This window comes from Malaclemys terrapin, chromosome 15 (assembly GCF_027887155.1).
Source record: "Malaclemys terrapin pileata isolate rMalTer1 chromosome 15, rMalTer1.hap1, whole genome shotgun sequence".
Classification (NCBI taxonomy): domain Eukaryota; kingdom Metazoa; phylum Chordata; order Testudines; family Emydidae; genus Malaclemys; species Malaclemys terrapin.
The window spans coordinates 18,837,880-18,848,989 of NC_071519.1; the positions used below are offsets into that span (position 1 = coordinate 18,837,880).

Below are 11,110 nucleotides of genomic sequence, written 5' to 3' on the forward strand. Positions count from 1 at the left end.
TAGGTAATGAAACTTAATCTGCAGTGCTGTGTACTATTTATGGAACTTTTTGTTTGTTTGTTTTTTAAACATAATTGAGGGATTATACACATTTGACAGGACCAAAATACTGTACACAGTATTGCTGTAGCCATGTTGGTCCCAGGACATTACCTCACTCACCTTGTCTCTTTAATCTCTTTGGTTGGACCAACTTCTGTTGGTGAGAGAGACAAGCTTTTGATCATACACAGAGCTCCTTCTCAGGTCTGAAGAAAGCTCAAAAGCTTCTCTCTCTCTCTCACCAACAGAAGATGGTCCAACCAAAGCTATTGCCTCACCTACTTTGTCTCTATAGGACCAAAATATGACCACCCCACCCAGAAATGAGCAGTGTGTGTTTAGAAGGTCTCAAATTTGTCACTTGAGGGAAAGAGGGTAATATCCTCCAAGACAAAACTTGTAATTAGCACTTAACATTCTAGCTGCTCACCTGAGTGGCTCAATTAAAAATGCAGATTCTTATAAGCCTGGAGAAATTCAAACTGACAAAACTCCCCGCTCTTCAAGGGGGGTTGAGAAGTCAGAACTCTTGTATGTGTTCTTGCTAGCTAGCATATCACAACAAAGTTGGGGTATTTCGACACAGCAATTAGACACCCACGACTGGCTCATGCCAGTTGACTTGGGTTCCCGCTAAGGGGCAGTTTAACTATGGTGTAGACTTTCATGCTTGGGGACCCTCCCACATCATCACTTTAAGAGTACCCCAAACAGTTACTTCATAGGACAGTAAAATTAGTTATATTAATTCCATTGTTAGAACTGTGCGACTAACTCCCCAAACTGAACATATCCTACTCTGCATCATATTGATGAAGAATACTGTATGTGCTGTGATGACAACAAACAGTCACTGTGTGGGAGGGATCTAAGTATTAGAGGGCTGGATGGGCAGATCTGGCCTACTTGGTACCCAAAATCACTATTCTAGTCCATCCACAATCCAGTGACTAAATGCCTAGGAAGCTTAAACTACATATCGTGACTGTTTGAACGGTTCACTTCCTTAATGGCTGAAAATCTGCTGTTGCCATTCCTGAGGTGAATTCCTTGTGAAACTCAGTGTATACTCATACCCGTAAGTAACGCATCCTTGGAGAGGGCATCATCTTGACTTCTCTTGATTAATCTATGTTGCTATAGAAAATTTAGTGTTCCAGTCATGTGTTTCTGATTTGTGAAGGCTGGGATTCAGATTAGGAGGTTGGCAAGAAATGGATGCGTTTGGATTCCTCTTTACCTAAAGGCTTACAGCTTACTACCAGTACTTCTAATGTTTTTGTGAACACCATTACTGCTGTGGAAAGACATAGAAGATCAGAACCAGTACTGGCTGTGCCATGTGCCATAGGAGAAGTTGAACACGCATGAGGAGTTTGTGCAGCCAGGCACTGTTGTGATCACAGTAGATTGTAGGATCTCCCTCTTGAACCCAAACCTTTTCAAAATCGAGGAAACTTCTGGTTACCCTCTGGATCTATCTGGAACCAAAGTAGCATAGCATATAGACATGAGCCCTGTTCCTCCTCTCTTACAGCTTCTCTGGCTCTATACAGATGACATACTGCAAACTTTTCCCACAGCCGGCGGTAGCACCGATTATCAGAGAAGCGAGTTTCTGGAGTATTTGTTTAATACTTATCTATATTCATTTCTCAGTCTCTTATACTCACTTGCTTTTGGTAAACAGTTCATTGAGAGAAGTGGATTAGTTTGCCCTTTGAAGAGATCTCTAGCAAGTCGAATGTCTGAGGGTCCTAAAGTAGAACTCTAATCTGTTTTTACCCCCATTCACTTGGCCTGTTCCATCAACTCTTAATAAACAAGGAGGTAAAAAAAAAACCCATCATGACTACCACTTCTCTTAATTCCAACAACTTTAGATTTGGAAAATCTAGGCTCACTCAGGTCAGAAGAATGAGAATGGAAGACTTAGGAATCAAAAGGAGGAGAATGAAGTTTCTTAAGTTTCTTTCGCAGAGTGTCACGACTCACTGCACCTCGTAGACTGGAGGTTCATTATCCCAAGAGATATCTGTCCTCTGAGGGAGTGGGGTCTGCTGGTCAGGGACTTCAGGAAGGATCTTTCTTTTCAGTTTAAGGGATTCCCTATGCCTGGGCTGCCCTTACCTCATTGTCCCTCTTTTGTTTTACTGGGTGAAGTCTTTCAAGAAGAGCCGCTGGTAACATCCTTTCAGCCCAGATATGCATATGGTGGAACAGACTGATCTGGATTAAAGACTATGTGCATAAATTTGTGACATAGGATGAATAAACCCATCCACCAACATCTAGATGGCTCCCAGTTACTCTGAGCAGCACATTACAATTACAGGAATGGGTCCTTAATTTGAGGCTTACTCCTTCTTAAACTGGGACTGAGGAGGCTGGACGCCATCTGGGACTTTGCTGGCTCTCTCCGTAGGAGATCTTGCAGACAAGGCTCTACTTGTCTGGGCTAATTCAGGAGGATGTAAATGGCCTCTGATGAATAACTCCTGCAGTTGCCAAGCCATTTGGGGAACTTTGGCTAGGGTTACATTCAGCTTGCCCACAGGCAGCTAGATGCCATGTTTTCACTTTTCAAGAGAGAGAGAGAGGCTGCTGCTCACCTGTCCTTTGTTGACTGATGGACCAGGGGGAGGGTGCACACTTGAAAAGATGTTTTATTCTCCACTATGGAACCCGGCTGTTAGTAATGGGACAGGCATAGATCCCCCCTCTGCTGGTTATAGCATAGGAACATTTTTTCTCCTGGGCTTCTTGGGCATTAGGTCCATAACAACAAAGTGGGGTCTAACCACGCCTGATGGGGAGCCCACCTCAGAAAACCTGCCTTGTCCCAAATAGGATTTTTTTGGAGTGCGTCCTCCAATAATTTAGACTGATTAATTGAAAGACCTTTTCCCAATTTTTATTTTTAAATTAAGTCCTGTGCTCCTCAGAACCAGTCTCTGTAGCTCCTTGCTGACTTGGAGGCAGAACTGATGGGCTCTTCAGTGGGAAATGCTGAACTTGCAACTGGAACCAACAAATATGTCTTGCAGCAGTGCAGGCCAGAAAACCACTGTCAGAACCAGTGGACTTGCTTGAAAGAATATATAAGTTTATGTGCATATACATATATAAATTGTATTCAGAAACTCATTTAGAAATGTCAGTGCCTGTTTTGATTCATTGCTCTCCAGACTGGCCATTTAAAGTAGTTTTCCAGTCAAATGAATGGAACATTGGAGAGCATAAAAGCAGCTAGTGCTGATATGACTGAATATATCTCTAGATTAACTAGCTCTCTTTAGAGATCAAAATATAATTGAGCAATGAGAGAAGACATTTTAACAATTCATTTTCAATTAGTTTAACCAGGATCACATAACTTTTCCTGCGCTCACAGACCTTACTTGCATCAGGTGTTCTCTTACGAGAGGACAGTTCTATTCACTGATTACACTAATTCTGTACACTTCCCAATTAGCTTTTTTCCTTTGTTTTCAGATGCTACCATTAAAAAACAGACTGCTCAAACAATATTAAAGGTCAGAAAAAATACAAAAGAAAATTCAGAAACTCTCAAGTGGCTGCTGCAGTCATTTCATGGGTCTTAGTATAACAAATGATCTTATTAGACGAGGGAGTTCTAGTCTAATAGTTAGAGATATCTAGACAGAGCAGGATTTAAGAGCCAGACTATGTGAGTTCTATTCCCAGTCCTGCTACCTTTGCTGCATTAATGCAGGTGAATCAATCTTTTTGCCCTGCCTTTTTCCCTGTCTGTGAAATGGAGATCATAACAATTAGGGGGGATGTTTTAAGGCTTAACAGCTAAGATCTTTGGAGGATGACATTACTTGAACTTGTATTACAATTATGTCTTGTTGTACCCTGGTGCAACAAGGTGAATCAAAGTAGGAGTTAAGCTTTGTTTTAAATGCATAAAATCAGTTTGAGATAATGGCAAACAATTTAGGCCCAAGATGAGAATCATCTTTTAGAATCATTTTCATTCCAGAAAATCAGGTGGGTTTTTTTATATTCAGACCTAGACAAAAATGTATAAAGAAATATAAATCAGCAGCCACTGTTTCTATAGTGTCCTACATCAGATTTCATTCAGCACTGTGCAGAGCTTGACAGCTGGCCAGCAGAGGGAGTACACAGCAGCTATTACACTGTTCCCAGAACTGCATGATAAGCATCAAAAACGCTGGTACACAAACAAACAAAATAGAGGCATCTTAGCTTCTACAAGAAACATAAAAGGAGAAAAGGCAAAAAAATGTCTGCAAAATGAGAACAAAAATAGGAGAAAACAAGTTTTATTTTCAGGTTTTTCAGGGGGAACTCCAAACAAAAGTAAGAACTGCAAACTATTAGTTACTTTTCAGCATCTTAAGATGTTAAACAACTGAGTTCTGCTGTTGTCCCCCCGCTAACATGGGAAATTCCAGCATCAGCATTTCAATATGATGTACCTGGTTCAGTGACAATGCACAACGTGTATTTTGCCTCTAATGCAGGCACATTTAATAGTAAATAAGTGGTTAAATAGGTGCTTATAAAAATTCAGATCATATGGTAATCCAAGTATCAAAAACGGTATTTATCTCAGAAAGACCTACAGGTCTTCATTTTCTGAGACGGTTCCCCTTTTGAAAACCCATTTCTTAATTTTACTCTATCATTTCTTATTTTTATTCTTCTGCTATTTAAGCTAATGAGCCCTATCTTGGTATTGCCACTTCCAACTCCAGCTTTAAATTACTAAACAAACAGTTTTAAACATTAACAATGACACAAACTTCTGTTAGTTATGGCACTTCACAATTTTAAGGAGGGGTTCTTACTGAAATGATATGGACTCAACGAGGTGGCAGTGTCCTTTTTTATTCCCCCCCCCCCCCCCCCATGTGAAAAACAGACTTCTAGTGATGTGGAAGTTTGTGGGTGTGTCTTGTCTTGAACCTGTCCAGGTGGTAACTACAGCTAATTCTTATAACAAAAAACCCACTAACCCCCATCCCCGCCACTGGATTTTAAGTAATTAGTTTACTGAAGAGTACATATGCAGTCAAATTGTACCAAGCTAAAACTGTGCTACAACAAAAACACCCTTTTTACAGTTATGACATGTACTATTAAGTTTAGCAACCTGAAGTAAATTCATGCCATGAAATGTTTAAATAATGATATTCAAGATCTGAACATCTTTAGAATACTACAGCAATGTTAAGAAAAGGATTGTTGCCATCAGCAACTAAGTTGTCTAATACAAAAGCACACCCTCTTCCTAAAGACTTTTTTTTTTTTAATAGACAGCATAGCACCACTTTGTTGTTCAGTTTACTTCACACAAAATGACTCTGTCAAACTGTCAGCTAAGCTCTCCAAAGTGCAACTTTATTTTAAAAGGTATAGATGTCACCGAATGACCTATTTTGTTCAAGATCATGAAATGAAAACATCTGTCAATAAACCACCAAATGTGAAAAAAAGAGTGCATCTAGCTACCAGGTAATCCTAATTACAGATGGCTGTAAAGTGAACAAAAACTTTACATATAATAATGAGTTTTGCAGTCTTTAACCTGTACACATATTGGTATTGTGCATTTACAAAATTAGACATCTAGTCAAAATTCTAACCAAACTGACATCTTAAGACTATGCATTCAATATGTTACTCTTGTACAACTAGTTTCTAGGAACTTCATTATGTAAAATGTAATAAAGTAGCTATATTATTGCTGGCACAGAACAATTCAAATAGGTAACTGAAATACAAGGTGTCCTACATGTGGTAGGATTTATTAGCTTCCCAATCCTTTCAAGTTAAGACAATGTGACAGAATATGGGGAAAAAAGTATTTTTTATGTTAATATATTTTTTGTTAAGTTAAAACAACACTACCAAATTTCTTTAGTGATAATGTAAATTTACTTACTGAGATAATTACAGGAAGCGCTGCAAGTTTGCACCTAAATTCAGATTTCTACTTTTAGTCAAAATGACAAAAAATAAACTCTCAAATATACTACAACAGCCTGTATTAGCTCAAGGCTGGCTGAAAGTTCTTCCATTAAGTCACCAGCCATATAATCCCACTCACTCACTCACGAGAAAAAACTAAAACAACCAATTAACCAACATTAATTTCAAACTCAAGACCAGTTACTAAGATTTTATTTTAATAAAAATACACAATTGAATCAAGAAAATCTTAAAAATAAAAACTACAAGTTATTTGAAATCGCAAGACATTTTAAAATGTACAAAAGAAGGTTCTTTAAGAATTACACTTTTTTGCTCTAGACCAACTTCAGAGAAAGCAACATATTAGGCAAAAATAATATTGAGGTATCAATTTTAAAGTTTTAAGACAATAAAGAGGATATGAAGAGTGAGTTCAGGTTCTTCTAGCATTATAGTTTTATATCTACAATGACCTGGGACAAAAAAAATCAAAATATATAATTATTTTAAATTGACTTTTGTGGTGACAAGTTAAAAGAAAACAATCATACAGATTAACTTTCTTTGGAAGACTGCAATAAAACCCCAAATCGTTAACAATTAGTCAAGGTAAAACAGCTGACATCCTGTAAATTGTTTTTAGAAACTCACCAGGCTTGCAAGTATATGTTTTTATATGTTTTCCTCCAATTTGTGTCTACAGTTTGAGAACTAACGAGTCAGACGGGTGCAATAAATTGTGTGGATGAGTTCATCTCAGTGCCCAATACACACCACAGATCCACTTTAAATATAAGAAGTCTTGGCTAATAGTGTGCCTTTGGGTTGGGCTTTTCTCTTACAAGATAAGCTGTTAAGTCATGCCTTGATTTTAGATCTGCCAACATATGAATTCTTCCAATGCAGCCTCCTCCGCCCACCATCAACACTGCTATACTACTCGCTCTCTCCCCCCACTACCACCAAAAAAAGGCACTGCAGGGCAGAAATTCCTCAGGTGCTCGCTAATGGAATTCCCAGGGTCTCTGAGCCGCTTCGAGGATCAAGAGATCTCATAGCCCCTGCTGGGGTAAGGCGCAACGAGTCTGTTCCATTTAATCAAATACAGAATGAATTTTCAGCCCTATTCACTAGGCTGTCTCCAGGGCTCCAAAAAGGCACCAGGGAGCTAGAATCACACTAATGTGGCTCTTTCAGGCAAATATAATTAGTTTGATTTTAAAAAGCCACATTAATAATATCACCTCAGTACTATTATTCAGATCATACCAGTGATACTGTAGGAAATGAAAAAGATTCATGGAAAAGGGGTTTATTTTCATATAAGCTAAGATTTTGAAAGTGACATTCCATATTATTCCATATGGCAGGATTCCGTACTTTTAACCGAAAAACATAAAGTTATCTCCTTTACTAAGTGCACGTTAATACAAATTAGCATTTATATTGAAACTGGTACCAACTCATCTCTTTATTTTAGAATAAGTGCCACAAAAAGGGCCATTAAATATTATAATTTTACGAGTCTTACATTCTCCAGATATTACCTTACCACAATTACAAAATAACTTTCTCCTTTAATTTTAGTGATTTTTGTTTATGTCCCAAAGTACAATGTCTGTTACAAGACAGAAAGATACCAAAAAATCCCTATCTCAACGAGATTCCAATAAAGAGACTGATGATAGGATGCACAGGGGAATTCAGAGAAAATAAAAAATATATCCCAGTATATTCCTATTATAGTCAATATAGTAAATAAATTTGGGGTTTTCCCCTCAAAGTTCTGTTTAAAAACAAACGAATGGAATCCACAAATATATATTCATTTTTCAGTTTATATATACACAGTTTGAGGGAAAACATTTCTAGTGAATAAAATTCCCCCCCCCCATTTATACTTAAAGATAAAATAAAGAGCCCAGACTACCTAATTTAATATGAGCAAAGAAAGTCATGAAAATGTTTTGTCAAACTGAAAACAAACCCTGTCTGATGAGACAATAGAACAAGAACAATTAAATTAGGTTTACCTTTCACTTTTAGTGACAAGAGCCCCCACTCCAGTACACAAATCTCATTCAACTCTGCCTTGCTGACCTGCATAAAGCTGTCCATCTAAACAACATCAATTTAATTAGCTCACTTCAAAGTCAAACCACCTGCAACAGCAGGCAAGGACTGATGCAAACCTACACTGGCTGGATCAGTGAGGTCCAACTCTATGATCCTTTGTACTTTTTGATCTTGAAGCTTGAGATGTGCTCAAGCATTTCATACCAAAAATAAAGAGTTTGAACAACCCAAGAAGGGTTTTATTAGACAAAAATGAGTTGCACATGAATCATTACTTCTCATAAATAATGATCTTGGGAATCTATGCTTTGCTCATGAAATTATATCGTCCTCTCAAGACTATCAATTAACCAAGATTCTGAATGCAGTTAAACAACATTAAGAACAACGAAGTACATTTTGGATGTTAAATAGTCAAAACACTGGCTGAATTCAACTTCAAGGAAGTGCAAAGGTTTCCCCATTTGACAGTGTTTGTCTACTTTTCCAAGTTGCTCATTTGTGCACTGTACAATTTCAACACGTGCTTAACAGATAGTGGCAATTTGCGCTGCTCCTTGACAGTAAGAATGTTTTCTAGCTGAGTAGCAGTTAGTCAAACAGCTAATTTAAAATTTCCAAACAAAATCTGATCTTTCATCCTGTCCCAAATGAAGAGAATGTCCCAACAGCTGCTGCTATAAATAGTCTTAAGAAAAACAAGAGGCAACTTACAATTTAATGTTTAAAAGGAGCTGTACTGAATGTTAATTTGACAACCTGAAGTTGACAGCTGTCTCTCTCAAACACATTTACCAGCTATATGCCAGGCACTGCCTTTAGTTCTGCTGAGTATATGTTTCTGTCTATGAGGTACCAGAGTATTATTATTGTATTAAGTAGCAGAATGACTGAAGACCAGGTAGCTTGGGTTCTGCTGCCCTTGGTTTTGCTCTGGGAACATTTGCGGGATTAAGCTATCAACATCCGAGCTTAAAGAGGCAGTGTCAGACTAGCCCTCTCCTCTCATACCTAATCCAGGCAACTCAGGAAGGCAATCACTCCTATGTCTCTTCCTAGGCTTCAACTGGAGGATGTGAGGTGTTGTTTATCAAAAACAAGCCCACAATAGTCCCAAAGTGGAGCAGCTGGTATCTGGTGATCTCTGTCCCCAGAAATGACTTTTCCTCGCACCCCCTACCTGCTGTATTCCCAGGAAATTCTATAGTACCTACAGGGTGGGAAGTCACACCAAGATCTTTAAGCATCAGAGGAAGGTAAATAGCCCAGTATAACACCCTTCAATGCTAACACCATCCAGGGATAGCTTTCCTGGAGCCTACAGAGGGAACATCACACTGGCTGGTCCTAGCTAATGCATCACAACCCTATGCACGGTACCTGAAGGAGACTGCCCTGGCTAGGGACCTGGCCACGCAGCACCCAAGGATTACCCCCTGTTGCTCATTAGTTGAGAGCACTGAAGGCAAGAGCTTCGTTTGCCAGTCACTCTCCAACCCTGATCCACCAGTTGGCACCCAGCATCCCCAACATTGATCTGCCTGGCACCCAGCACCTCCCAGCCCCAACCCCCCCGCCTGGCACCCAGCACCTCCCAGCCCCAACCCCCCCGCCTGGCACCCAGCAGCCCCAACACTGATTTGCCTGGCACCCAGCACTCCCCAACCCCCCCCCGCCTGGCACCCAGCACCTCCCAGCCCCAACCCCCCCCCGCCTGGCACCCAGCACCTCCCAGCCCCAACCCCCCCCCGCCTGGCACCCAGCACCTCCCAGCCCCAACCCCCCCCCGCCTGGCACCCAGCACCTCCCAGCCCCAACCCCCCCCCCGCCTGGCACCCAGCAGCCCCAACACTGGTCTGTCTGGCACCCAGCACTCCCCAACCCCCCCGCCTGGCACCCAGCACCTCCCAACCCCAACCCCCCCCGCCTGGCACCCAGCACCTCCCAACCCCAACCCCCCCCGCCTGGCACCCAGCACCCCCCAACCCCAACCCCCCCCGCCTGGCACCCAGCACCCCCCAACCCCCCCCGCCTGGCACCCAGCACCCCCCAACCCCAACCCCCCCCCCCGCCTGGCACCCAGCAGCCCCAACACTGGTCTGTCTGGCACCCAGTACCTCCCAACCCCCCCGCCTGGCACCCAGCAGCCCCAACACTGATCTGCCTGGCACCCAGCACTCCCCAACCCCCCCGCCTGACACCCAGTACCTCCCAACCCCAACCCCCCCGCTTGGCACCCAGCACCCCCCAACCCCAACCCCCCCCGCCTGGCACCCAGCACCTCCCAACCCCAACCCCCCCCCGCCTGGCACCCAGCAGCCCCAACACTGGTCTGTCTGGCACCCAGTACCTCCCAACCCCCCCGCCTGACACCCAGTACCTCCCAACCCCAACCCCCCCGCTTGGCACCCAGCACCCCAGATCCCCTGAACCAGAACCCAGCACGCCCCGCCTAGTAACCAGCATCCCCGCTCCCGGCACCCCCAGCCCCGATCCCCCCGCCTGGCACCCAGCACCCCCTGGATCCCTCCAGGTAACCTGCCCCGACCCGCGCGACACCCCCTCCGCCTAGCCACCCTGTCCCGGCCAGGCCAGCCGGCGCCCCGCAGCCCCGCCCCGGTACCTCTCAGCAGCCGGGCTGGCCGTGCCCAGACAGCCCCCGCTCCCGCTCGGCAGCCGCCCCCAGTACATTCCAGAGAGCGCGGGCGATCCGCACCGGACCCTCCATCCACCACCGCCCGCCCCGACCGCTGCCTCGCGCACACTGACCGCACTCGGCGGCGGGGCCCCGGGCGGCCCCTCCCCCGCGCGCGCCCGGACCCCGCCCAGCGCCAGAGGGCGCGCGCAGGCCACGCCCCCGAGCCCCTCCCTCCGCCCGCCCGCTCTCAGCCAACTGCCACTCGTCCCCTCCCGCTCCGCTCGGAACGTACCAACGCTGCAGATGGGGGTGCGGAGCCGATGGCCAAACACACTCCTCCCCTCACGCCTCGCACTGGGGCTGGGCCGGCACGCGTGGGAGAAC

General features: G+C 43.6%; 1 protein-coding gene across 4 annotated transcripts in view; it reads right to left on the minus strand.

Moving 5' to 3' along the window:
• CDON (cell adhesion associated, oncogene regulated) overlaps positions 1-11,103 on the minus strand; it is a 93,301-nt gene extending 82,198 nt beyond the window's left edge. For 2 of the 4 annotated variants that reach the window (XM_054005343.1, XM_054005345.1), the window contains exon 1: positions 10,712-10,850. The gene's annotated coding sequence lies outside the window, so the exon portion shown is untranslated. Of the gene's footprint in view, positions 1-6,663; positions 6,791-10,711; positions 10,851-11,018 lie in introns of those variants that run through there. The other 2 variants (XM_054005346.1, XM_054005344.1) reach the window with 2 other exon arrangements.
• Between the last annotated feature and the right edge of the window lie 7 nt (positions 11,104-11,110).